This window comes from Notothenia rossii (genome assembly GCF_949606895.1).
Source record: "Notothenia rossii genome assembly, chromosome: 7".
NCBI lineage: Eukaryota > Metazoa > Chordata > Actinopteri > Perciformes > Nototheniidae > Notothenia > Notothenia rossii.
This window is the reverse complement of record NC_136905.1, coordinates 23,840,500-23,851,931: the sequence shown is the minus strand read 5'-3', so window position 1 is coordinate 23,851,931 and position 11,432 is coordinate 23,840,500. Positions and strand designations below refer to the sequence as shown.

The 11,432-nt window shown below is 39.8% G+C and overlaps 1 long non-coding RNA gene across 4 annotated transcripts in view; it reads right to left on the bottom strand.

Moving 5' to 3' along the window:
* LOC307047396 overlaps positions 1–11,432 on the bottom strand; it is a 111,872-nt gene that overhangs the window by 50,292 nt on the left and 50,148 nt on the right. For all 4 annotated transcript variants that reach the window (XR_013810403.1, XR_013810404.1, XR_013810405.1 and 1 more), the window contains one exon: positions 6,290–6,426. This is a non-coding gene — a long non-coding RNA (uncharacterized lncRNA). The remainder of the gene's footprint in view (positions 1–6,289; positions 6,427–11,432) is intronic.

Below are 11,432 nucleotides of genomic sequence, written 5' to 3'. Positions count from 1 at the left end.
TGCTAAACACTAGCCAAAGCAGAGATCCAAATGTGTCGATAACAGAAGATTAGTTTGTAAATAGTTCACCTTTTCCTTCCCTCTCTTTGACTCTTTCAAACACATATTAGGGTTAGTTTGGATGATGGAATCGGGAGAGACAGAAACAAAGACAAAGGGATAGTAAACAATCAGAGTGAAATCCATGTGAAAAAGAAACACGAAGGGAAACAAAAACATTTCAGATCTAAAGTTGGGGAATAAAAAACGACAGCATGGACTGATGGAAGGGGCAAGGAGGGACAGATAAAAAAGGGAAGGAAATAGAGGGAGAAACACAAGAAAGGCAAAAAGAGAGTGGGTGCTCATTCGCTCCCACTCTCTTAGGCATGGCTAGACAAAGTGAGGGAAATGATGGATTTGGCATCAGGGAGCAAAGGTAGAGAAAGAGTGAGATGAGTTTGGAAAAAGGGTTCAGCAAAGGCCTAGGATCCAATCAAAAGACTGTTTTTGATTCTGTTTTTCATTTCACCCAAAATAATGTTTCAATAGTTCCTTGCTTATAGCTAAGCACTAACCTTGGTCTTTGAATGGGAACTCGTTTTGAGCAGAACACTTCTCTGTGGCCCCAGATGAACTGTGCAAACTCACTGCAGCTGTAGCTGGGGAACCAACAAGCGTGGCTGGATTAGCTATCCTGGTCTAACCCCCGTGAAGAATCATTCACACTTTTTGAAAATGTGGTTCAGAGCCAGATGCTTTATTGTTTAACATTGCCTGAGACATTTGAAACCTAAATGTTAGTTGCATGATTATTTAGTCAGGGGCCTTGTTTCAGTGGACTACATTATTTGTGAAATCTGAAGAATGTTTTGTTTGGTTTGGAATAATTTGGGTTAGAATGACTAAATAAATCAGTCTGGATCGTATATTCTAGTTACACAGGAGACACAACACAGGAGACACAACAACTAGAAAGTCAGATGTTTTTGGACTGATCCATCTACCCAGACCTCCTTATGCAGATTTTAAAGGATATAAATGGAAACTTGTTGTATGAGGACATACAAACGGTTTATGAGAACATCCAACTGAACCCTAACTTTTGCATGGGTTTTATTGCCAAATACACACGGAATGTATTTAACTATGAACGCTTTTTGGAGGTTGTGGCATTAATACTGAATATTCAAACACAGCATTTATAATTTATATTATTTTCTATTTATTAGCCATTTTGTAGATCTTAAACAAGGTGCAATATGTTATTTCCTATTCTATCATTTGTATCCTGAGTAGATACAAATTGAAGCCCAGAAAGTCTTTCTCAAACTTTTTAACATTTGTTTTGAAAAGCTGACTTTTTTTGACAGCTTGCTGTCGATTGGGGGATATAATTCACCTTGAAAACTCAGAAATAATGCTACAGTATGGGACACTGATGCAAACGTCAGTAGGAGTAGCAACAGTCATAAATATAGGATATTATACCGCAGCAAATTTGACTGAAACTTCAGCTCCGTCCAGTAATTCTCAGAAGAAATAAAATATTGATTAAAACCGATGTAGCGAGTTTGAGTTGTACAAAAACAGAAAAACAGTGAGTTATACACACTGTGTGAGGTCTCAGTGGTAGCGGTGTTTACCAGAACTGAGTAAGAGGAACCATCAAAAAAGAAACTGCTCACAGTACTGTATAGACACGCTTTGTTACCATCGCATACAGTGTCCCAAGTTCATATTAAATGCATAAAGTGAAACTAGCATATGTGTAAAATTCCTCAGAGACATAATTGTTTTTCATACTTTACGCAGTACAACAATACTAACAGCAGCTGAGTGTGTACGTTTCCTGTGAGAACATGTATAACTTTCTCAAACAAAAATACAAAGTCTGCTCCAAAACACTAACTTGCATATACACATGAAATCTGTAACACATATCTAAACCTGCATGTATCAAGCTTTTCATAAAACTCATACATTTATACATTAGTCTCTCACATTAACACACGTGCAGTGCGGCTGTCTGCCTCCCACATGCAGTGTTTGTGACGCATAGGAAAAGTCATTAGACCCGCACTTCCTCTCCAAACAGAAGAGAAAGAACTAAAGAGCGTCTTACATGAAACACACAGGAAATGTGTGGGTGACTGACTGGATGTGTGTGTGTGTGTGTGCATGTTTGTGTGTGTGTGTGTGTGTGTGTGTGTGTGTGTGTGTGTGTGTGTGTGTGTGTGTGTGTGTGTGTGTGTGTGTGTGTGTGTGTGTGTGTGTGTGTGTGTGTGTGGTGTGTGTGTGTGTGTGTGTGTGTGTGTGTGTGTGTGCGAATGTGTGTGTGCGAAAGTGTGTGTGTGTGTGTGTGTGTGCGAATGTGTGTGTGTGTGTGTGTGTGTGTGTGTGTGTGTGTGTGTGTGTGTGTGTGTGTGTGTGTGTGTGTGTGTGTGTGTGTGTGTGTGTGTGTGTGTGTGTGTGTGTGTGTGTGTGTGTGTGTGTGTGTGTGTGTGTGTGTGTGTGTGTGTGTGTGTGCGTGCGTGCGTGTATGTATGATTGTGAGTGTATTGGTCTGAAGTTCTGCTCCCAAGGCTGGTGACCAATGGCTTGTAATTGCTCGCCTTTGATTGCTTTCATTGAGTAGACTACAGCCACAATTACAGCCAATTAGAACACACAGCTCATGGTCAGCCTGCTCAGGACACACATGTGTTCTAGTGGGTCCATCATTTGTCCAAATCCTATACCCCTTACTTTCAGAGAAACATTTGACTTGAGAGTAACCACTATAATTATGTATATATTATGTATTCTTTGGAAACCTTTATATTTTAACATTTGCAACAACGTTGGATGTGCATTGTAAAACTATCCCACATTTCACAAAACGTAATTATTATAACAGCCTACCAGATTCGATTAAAAGCAATATTATGAAAAGTATTATGAATAAAATATTACTGTAGGCATGATTTGTTAAGCTTTAAAGAAAAACACATAACAATTATGGCTTGTATCTCTGATATTTGAGTTTGTGTGCTGCATCATGCTGGATTTGTTTTGACACAAGCATGTATTTGGCTTCAACTGAAGTTTCATTTCCCCCTTTGTAAGGTACACACAGTTGGAGCTTCTGCTTTTTATGGTTGTAATTGTGTAATGTGTGTGTGTGTGTGTGTGTGTGTGTGTGTGTGTGTGTGTGTGTGTGTGTGTGTGTGCGTGCGTGCGTGCGTGCGTGCGTGCGTGCATGCGTGCGTGCGTGCGTGCGTGCGTGTGTGCGTGCGTGCGTGCGTGCGTCCGTGTGTGTGTGTGTGACGTGTGTGTGACGTGTGTGTAGTGTATGTAGTCTTCTACAAATTGGCCTATAGTCAATTAAAAGTAGAAGGGCAATCGAAGAGCACAGACCTCCACCAAGGCCATTTCCATAAGTGAAAATGAATGGGTGTATCCGCCCCATGATTCGGATCGGTTCCAAAATGTAATGGGTTTTTCCTTGGCACACGCTCTGCCCTTTCACCAAGTTTCACAAAAATTGGAACATTAGTTTTCTTTTTTCTGTAATTCTGCTTACAAACTGAAAAATAAACCACCCTAACCATTGGCAGAGCTAATAAATAGACCATAGAGCGAGCTATCGTAACAATGACAGGAAGAGAGGAAAATATCGAAACAGTCAGAGGGTGAATCCTGGGGTTTGAACATCTGCTGAAGCTTCAGGAAGCTCAGTCACTTTATGGCTGAAGGTTGATGTCTTACCTGTCTGCACTAAATCATGCCAACATTTTAACCGAACATCCACACGCATATACATGAACACACACACACAACAGATAGGTGAAGGACAGCTTTTTTGTGTGAAAGATTTCTCCTCCTCACACACACAAACATACAAGTGGATTAATTTTGACACCGCGTCTCCAAGCCTACTTATGAACATCTGTCTCCACAGCAGGATCCAAACTGCTAATAAACATGCAAAGGCATCCCCACACACACACACACACACACACACACACACACACACACACACACACACACACACACACACACACACACACACACACACACACACACACACACACACACACACACACACACACACACACACACACACACACATGATCTTTATTTCTCTCTGCCTGTATCACACTTGCACACCTTCTTCAGTTAAAATAGATAGGTACATTTGGCACAGTCTCTATGTGTTACTGGTTGAAGTGTTAATACACACCTGTATCCACAGCCATAAGACATCCTCATCTCTTTTTTTATTCACCAGTTTTTTTCACCTTCAGGAGACAGAACTATTCATGTCCAGGCAAATCATGTTCATACTAATCCTTATCTAATAATAAACTGCATCATACTGTACGTGTTGTATCAACTAAGACACCTGTTTCCAGTTATATTCCCTGGGGTTTATCTGTCTTCACTGCTAACAGTAAACAGTCTCTTGGCTGTTGTTTCTTGGCATGTGAAAAAAGAAAAAGTGCTGTTTGTGCACCTCTAAATATTCCGCACAGAGTTGGAAGTCCCTCCCACACAGCAGACAAAACATGCAGGTGTTACTAACTGTCGTCTTAGACTTTGGAGCTTAAGGGTTAACCGTTTGCATCGCCCTCTTTAAAGGAACCGTTTTATTCCGTCTTTGAAATGGGTTTGGAGGATGCAGTGTATGTGGCTGTGTAAATGTGTGTGTGTCACAGGTTGGAGTTCTGTTTATTTAACCTTGAAAAAAATATTTGTGATCTACCTAAAAGTGCATGACAACTATGTGCTCCATATCCCCATTAGGTTTTATTTAAAATGTGAAGAGCCCTGGAACATACTTTCGGTTTGAAGGGGATACTGTGGTGAAAGTTCATTGCAAAGTGCAAAATCCAAATACCATTAAAGTTAGGCCAAAAACTGCCTAAAAACATTGCATTTTGACACCTTCAACATTATCTTAACTTTTTATGCACAAACTTACAATCTCTGGGTTTGATTATCGATGATTATCAGTGGTAAGTGTTTAATACTCTTCACTAGTAAACACTTGTTTTTTTGGATTTCTGAAATCAATAGGTCAACTTTTCCTGTTGCTAACTGTAAACCACCGAGACACAAGTAGTGTCACGGTTACTTTTTAAAATGTTGCAGTTTGAATGTCAGTGACAGCTGTGTAAAACTGTGCATAGTTGGGTGCACAATGAAGGAAGTAACAATGTGTTGCAATTCTCCTTCTGTCCGTTACTTTGATTGATTATATCATCCACTTCTGCTTACACATTATCCGTTCACCTTATGGCGCATTCACACTACAGCGCGGAGCTCGCTTTAAGCGTGCCGAGCCGTGCGGGGCCTGTTTTTGGTTGCGCTTACACTTGGCCTAGTTCCGGCCCGGGGCTACTTTTTCACCTTTTTTCTGGCCCGACTAAATCGTGGTTCTATCGAGGCCAACAAACAGGGCTGAGTCGGGCTGAGTTTGCTAAACTAGAGAGAGAATCGCTGTCAAGGGGGCTACAACTACAACAAGATGAACATATTTTACCGTGATTTAATTGTAATACACGTTTCAAAATGATGCCGAAGTAACAACATACTGATACCGGTTAGTAAAAACCATGAATTAATGCTTTGACAAGTCTGCAGACAGACGGCAGGCGAAAAACCTTTTAAAATGCGTGTTTTCTAAATGGAGCTTGGCTAAGCTAACGTTATATATGCTCCGACCGTCCACACTCACAACAACGACCTATACAGACATAAATAAACCAGCGACTGTATTCGCCATGACACAGACAGTATGTGGTTTGTACTTGTTTAACTTTTGTCTAGTTTCTGAACAGATATGAAGAGCTGTGAGCTCTGAGTGCTAAGAGCTAACGGCTGTGTTGTTTTTCTGGGGCGCTCATTGAAGATGACGTCACGGCTCCGCCTACACTGCGTTACTATAGATACTACCCCAGTTCTTAAACTGTAATGTGAGCGCAGCATTAAAGTGAGCCGGGCCTAATAAGGCCTAACCAAACCGAGCGAGGCCGAGCGAGGCCTGCAGCGTAAATGCGCCATTATATCTACACATTTAATTATTAATTCATAATGTTTTTGTCTGGTAGAAAACACAAGAGGATATGTTCTTACATTTAATTAAACCGCTGGTATCAGACATTTCCCTAAAACACTGCTAAAACACATGTTTATTAATAATTTGTATGTGCTTTAATGCATTCAATATTACCATCTAATTACATCATAAATGCATGGAACACAGTGGCTGTAATTTAAAAAGGTTATTAGTGTATATTGCCAGTAAAAAAACACATTAGCTTACCTTGGCAATCCAATCCCCCTTTACATTCCCATTGTAGGGGTCTGGAACCAGGGAGGATTCCTCCAGTGTTAATTAAACCGTCTGTCTTGGAGACAATTAAGGTCATGATCTCCCAGACCTCACCACTCCCACACTCCCTGAGAAGAAAGGAGAGAAGAAAAGAGACTTAATGAAGGAATAAAAGGATGAAACGACTTAATGAACCGCCTAACGAGGCCTGCGGCCGTTTAATAAGGGCTTATTAAAGCTTAATTAGAGCAATAATCCAGCTTGTTTGGAGTCAGTCAGTGTTGACTTGTGGCTGATTGTGATTTTATGGTAACTGCGTAAACAAGGAAGCATTGTCATTCCACAGGAAGGAAGACAAGTTTGACAGTGTGTGTGTGCGTGGTTGCGTGCGTGTCGGGTACAACAAAGAGGGATTCTAAAAAATATTAGGTGAGAGCTTCAGGTGAGCTTTCAATTACATAAAGGTCCTAAAGTCACAATCTGGCCACATGTCGAAGTCCAATTCAAACACTCTCCCACCTCTTTCCTGAACATCACAAAACTGAACCCAAAGCAGTTCTAAATCACGTAGTAACCTTTTGGTGTGGAAAGTAGGGTAAATGCGGAAGTGCCTTCAATTGCCATTCTCTAATGGCCAGCAGAGGGCAACTGCACTGGGTGCAAAAAATAAATCTGATTGTATAAAAATCTATGAAAAATTATTCTACGTCTTTTTAAAGAAGTAGACATTTTACTGAGGAGTTTATGATCTCAACAAAATGTTAATTCCATACAGTATTGTCCCATTTGGAGTGAACTGGATAAAATAGTAAGATATGCTTAAGTGCAAGGCTTCCTTGTGTTTGCCAAGTCGCTGGTGCTCTGTGTGGTTTTCTCATATATGATACCTTTCCCTCTTCACACAGTTTCACAGATCAAGTTCTCAGACCTGATACCAGGAAGTTGCCCTATCAACTGAGTTTGTATAGCTCTAATGATTCAGCTGGCAGACTCCTTTCCTCATTGATTCAAACACAATACACAAGGTTTCCTCTATAGACATGATCGTGACTCACATTAGTCAGAGACCAAGCTGCATTGTGCCTGAGGATACATCGGAAGAGAGTGTAAGATATACGGCGTATTAAGTTCTTCAGATTTTCATTATTCACACGGTGATGCCATCACCCCTTGGACGACTGAGTCAACCTCACAGCATGTTGTATCCTACTTGGAATGGGAATGCCAAACTGCTCTCATTACTGTAACTATCCTCTCTGCCTCGTGGTGATTCATTTGATATCAGTGATTCAGATGTTTACTGCCCACAGGCCTTTGTTATAAGGTTAGCAATATCCATTTTTCCTAGCAATGAAAAGGGGTTACTCATCCATCTTCCTGATCATGTGAGAACCCACCAGATGACCCTGTCAACTGAGCCATACAGTATGTTTATGATATGTTTATTCAAATGAATAAGATGGTGGGCAACCTATGCTCTATTTGCCTTTACAACTGCCCCAGTTTGTGGACAGTAATGGTATGCGGTATGATTATGTATTAAAAACCAGCCCACAAACATAATGGCCACAATAAGTGCCAAACACATCCGCCTATGAAGTGTGGCTTGCATGGAGGTCGTCGTCTTTATCAGTAGACCCTCATGGTAAGGACTTGTAGATAAAGAAGTGGGCATGGACGCACCAACCCATAACCTTGTAGGTATGATTCAATCTTAAATGCAATCAACATTTGGATCCAGTACCAAGGTTTTATTAGTAGCATGAATAACATATTAAAAATGTACTGAAATTGGGTGGGCCTGTTTGGAGAGACTAGCACATACAGAAACGTAGCATAATATAGTGTGGGTAAAACAATTACTCAAACAGCCTTACATGAACATAAATAAATCCACACACCAACATATGTTTAATTTAATATATACTGTATATTTGTCAGGCAGGCATGTGTTCTTGTCTGATTAAAAGTACTTCCAACACAACACAACACACATCACAATGACACATTAACTGGTGCGCATAGCGAGATTTAAGCAATATGACATCACATAGCTATCAGCTCTCTGTGAAAACACAGCATTTTGCTACAGTTGTGTGTGTGTATGTGCATGCAAGAGTGTGTCTGATTGGCATTTGTTTCCAGTGGCACATCATCTACCACAAATACACAAAGACACACACACACACTCACACATTGTCTCTCTCTCCTCGGGAAACTGCTGACAGCTAACAAACACACACCTTATAGCACTGTGGTCATCATTTCCCACCATGCTGTCACTTTCAGGGTGCTAATCCACCAGAGGAGTTTTAACTCATTTTGCCTGTAGCACTTTTGGTTTTAGTTAAACACAGCTGAATGTGTCCTGTGAAGCACTTATGGTAGAGGAATTGCTTCTTCCAAGTTTCCCTCATTTATTTCCTAAAATCAAAACCATTTGGAGGGTGGAGAAGTACTCTGTGTTTAGATCCAAACATGATGGGTTTTAGGTTTGTAACCTAGAGCTTTCCAATGTGGTTATGATTTTTCAAATGCTTTGAACCTTCTCGTTTCCCCAGATTTCGAGTTTAATACTGTGCTTCCAGAGTCTTGGAATTATGTCATTTAAACAAAGAGCAGACTTAAGTCATACTGCAGATGGATATTAACAAATTTTAGACATTCAAGGGTACACTTGGAATATCACACAGGGATGTGTGACAGCATTTCACAAGGAAGGTTTGAACCCTTGCAGTTACAGTTCATGAACCATGTCTCTGGCAAGTGTGCTGCTCAGCTAAAACACTTCAATCCCCTCCATTTATTTCCAGAACGCCAAACAGCTGATGATTTCATGCAGAAGGGCCAACGATTTCCATTGTTGTCATATATCCAGACATGTGTCAATTTTATGTCAGAGGATTAGGTATGCCAGTTATTGTTCTACAGCATGAGAATGATGTCAACTTTCCTGCAGGGCCTTCTCTGCGGGATGTAGACAGCAAAGCAGCTGGCAATTCCTGCAAAGATGCCAACACATCACATCATTTACAAAAGTACTTCCTTACTCTTCAGCTCTGTCAGTCGCACCCTGGAGAGTTACAGAGGAAGAAAAGAATGATGTCATCTTTCCAACAGCGCTCTATATCTCAGATATTATTATGCTAATGCTCTGTGCACTGGAGGATGATGATGATGGTGGGGATGGTGGTGGTGGATAGAGTGGTGGTGATGATGATGGTGCTGGTCAGCGCAGTGGTCATGGCGGTGATGACAATGATGATGTAATCCTCCCTAAAGCCTTTGCCCTTTTATTTTTACAACGAGCAGTTTACCAATTCTCTCTGGAAAGTGGTGCAGAGAAAAAAAATCCTCCTCTGATATACTTATTTTAATTAAAAAAAACCTCCATGACTGGAGGGGTCACTACTTCGTCTAATGTCTCCAGTAATGTATCTATTAATATTAATACCATTAATGTATCATCAATTGGAAAGAAAATTGAGTTTACTTTGAATTATAACATGATGTGTTGGTCTTTCAACGTTCACCAGAAAAGCATATCCCATTATAAAATGTCTCATATTTATACAAAATATGACTCAAACTGTAATGAAATGATTGTAATCTGAATATGTCATTATGTCATTTGGTCCCATATAATCTACTGAACTTTTTTAGAATATATCACACTATTTTTGTTAACATTTTTTTAATCCATGTTATATAGAGTAATACTGTAATAGCAATTAGGGCTGAACGATTAATCGATTTTAAATCGAAATCGCGATTTTAAATTATGCGATTATCAAATCGCAAAGCCTGCGATTTTTTTCTTTTTCTTCCTGTGTGTCAGTCATCCACACCAATTAGAAGTGCTGTGCTCCACATGTACCAGCCATTGTTAACCAATCAGAAGTGGCCCATGATAGAAGGTGATAGACAGATTGATCCAATCACCTGCCAAGTATCTTTGAAAGTGCCTGCCCTTTCCAAATGGCTTCCAATGGAGCTTTCCTAGATGGTTTGGTGAAACAAACCATCTGAGTAATGCTCCATCACATGTTTTACATCTATTACAGGGTGAATCTTAAACTGAAGCTTGACTTTAAAGCAACCCAACAGAAGTTTCATGTAAGTTTATTTCTTTCACTCGTAGCTCGGGCTGCGAGGGTGCTAGAGACGGGAGCCCGTTGATACGACCTTCCTAGCCGGAGATATGGCGGCATTTTACAATCCGTTGGGTCGCTTAAAAACAAATATCGCAAATTGAATATCGCAATATCTTTCAGAAAAATCGCAATTAGATTATTTCCCCAAATCGTGCAGCCCTAATAGCAATAACAATGTTCTAACTCTTTTTGAAAATAGAACATTGTCAAAAAAACTAAAAATGATGTTTCTAAACAACTTTATTATCTTTCAGAAATAAATCTGTGCATATTATGTTTGCAGTTTTAAACACATGGTTACCTTTGTGAATTGAAACAAAACAAAACATAAAAACAACAACAACACTACTTGGTTTGGTTTAGTAAAAAAAAATGCTTTGGCGTAATTTAAGAAAGTCTGTTTCCTGACTTGAACCATGTACTTTAAAATACAGTATGTCAATGTTAACTTATTATTTACACAAAAAACATTGGTCCCCTGTGTTAAAGTCCTGTGTTTGTGAAACACATGAACCCCAAGCAGTTTAAACATGAAACTGCTCTTGTGAGAGCGTGTTACTATATATTCTTTCCATGATTTATGATGTGGTATCGATATATTTATATGTATACTATATAGTGTTATTTCATCAATACAATTATGGTCAATTGACCTTATTCTACAAGCTGAGCAATTGGATAGTTTGGACAGTACCATCTCCCCCACTCCACTGTAAAATAAACTACAATGATTAGGCTGATCTACTGTCATTACTGTGTTTTCTCAATAGAGCCCACATGTTTATAATGAGTGTAAACTGTAGGCTCCAGTGCTGAAGAGGCAGTCCATCCTCTATCCCTACTCAGCCCTGATGATACTGTGCTCCTTCAAAAGCAATTACTTCAACATGCTCAAATTCCAAATGTGAGTGAATAACTGTAAATCATCATGAACCCATGCTCCAGACAAACTATAGTCATCATTGTTTCCATTGTACTTT